The sequence below is a fragment of the Chrysochloris asiatica genome, unplaced genomic scaffold (assembly GCF_000296735.1).
Source record: "Chrysochloris asiatica unplaced genomic scaffold, ChrAsi1.0 scaffold00686, whole genome shotgun sequence".
In the NCBI taxonomy this organism is placed as follows: domain Eukaryota; kingdom Metazoa; phylum Chordata; class Mammalia; order Afrosoricida; family Chrysochloridae; genus Chrysochloris; species Chrysochloris asiatica.
In genome coordinates, this window is record NW_006409204.1 from 132201 (window position 1) to 134126 (window position 1926).

At 38.0% G+C, this 1926-nt stretch overlaps 1 pseudogene; it reads right to left on the reverse strand.

The window, feature by feature from the left end:
• Nucleotides 1-468: 468 nt before the first annotated feature.
• On the reverse strand, nucleotides 469-1534 carry LOC102830347 (annotated as a pseudogene).
• Between the last annotated feature and the right edge of the window lie 392 nt (nucleotides 1535-1926).

Below are 1926 nucleotides of genomic sequence, written 5' to 3' on the forward strand. Positions count from 1 at the left end.
TCACTCTAGTAACTCCTTTTACTGTCCATTACATACTTTTAACATATTTAATACTCCTACAAATCAAAGATGAGTCTTAAGATTCATTGTTATATTAATGTATATTCCTTCCTCCTAAACCTTCTCAAAATGTATTTCTTAAAAGAACTGTAGCTTAATAACTGATAACTGGATTCACAGTGGTAATAAATATTATGTCTAAAGTGACATCACTAAAACAATTCCAGAGTGCCACAAAAGAGATTAAAGAGAAGCAAAATGTGGTAATTTCATTCTATCTCTTGGAAGAACAGATGCATCTTCAATGCATTTAAATGGTTAATGTGTTCAATCAAGCCTATAGGCAAAGATACTCAGTGATTAAGTGGTCTATATAGACCTTACAGGTTTTCCTGCAAATATCAAATAAAAGGGAAAAAAAAACTATGTTAAAATAGTGTCTTAGGTATTTTCAATGTTTTTATTTTTTTAATTGCCTGTAGGAAGCTCTGATTTAGTTGTATAGAGTTTGATGTATGTGCCTGCCATTAAATTCAGATCATTAGCTTCATAAGGCAGGAAACCCACAAATTCCTCTCTCAAGTTATGAGACTCATCAGGACAGGGACTCCTCCCCTGCTATATCACCATGTCATTGGTGATGATGGAAAATAATTTGTGAGTCTCTCACTTCCCTGAGAATTCTTTTCAAAAGCAGCTCTCACAGATCTTGAGCATCTGTTTCTGCTGTGCTTTTGAACAAAAGAATGTGTTAACATCCTTCACCTCAAAGCTCTTTCTCAGAACCTTTTCCCCAGAATTTATCCCATGCTCTAGCAGAGCTTGAAAGTTAACAGAAGTAAAGAGACATTCTGGAATTTTATTAACCACATGTCTATATAAAGGTATGTTTTGCTTCTTCATAAGGATCACATTGTCAAATAAAGATTTTAGCTATTCTTTGTTTTCCTTCTCTTTAAGGGTGAAAGGTAAAATGCCTTCATCCTGTTCCTCTCCCCCTTCTTCATCAATGAGTTTCTGAGCATTGCTGTTATTTGTTTCTTTATGTTTTTGCTCCTTTTCCTAAGTTTCAGCATTTATTTTTTTTTTTCTGTTTCAGTGTCCTGATTTCATCTTCACTCAATTATTTTATTTGTTTTCTGTGTCTACTATGTGGATTGTTCAGATGACTGGTAAGATCACATATTGTTGGTATAGCATTATCTCAAAGAATTGTTCTGTAAGAACTCCCCCAAGTAACTTCACAAGTATCTGCTTCAAATAATTTTGAGAAATAAAATAACCCAATCTTTCTTCAGTTTTCTGATGCCTCTGCTAAATGTATGGTACTAAAGATCATAGATGTCTCAATGTGTTTGGACCATAACCAATACTGTTTATGAAGCTGATCAGGTATTTTATCTTCTAAGTCAACTCCCTGCAAATTCTCCACCCACTTATCACATATAGCCAGATCCCGCAGGAAACTTAAGAAAGTCAGATCTGATTGACTGCTTTTCTGCTTGCAATTGAGTGCAGTGCAGAAGTTTGGCATCATTGTCTCTGCATAGGCCAGCCCAGTTCCCCCTCACAGCCTCCTCAGGACAGCTTGCCCAACCTTTGGACCAGGAAGAGGGGTCCAACCTGCACACCAAAAGGAGGGGCAAGAGAAAGAGAAGCTTGGAAGGGTATGGAGTCACTTCGGTCCGAGGCAGGGCTGGGAACACAGTTGTGTAGTACTGTGAAGGGCTGGGAGGATTTACCACCCCAGCAGGTGTAGATTCTGCCCTCCCTGGCACTGCCTAATAATCTTTTTGGTATTCTATGCTTTCAGTCTCATCAGAAGTCTGCCAGTTTGTCCTACTGTGGTGGCTTGTGAGTTGCTGTGAGTCTGGAAGATATGCCACAGGTATTTGAAATACTAGCAGGATCACCCATGGTAAACAG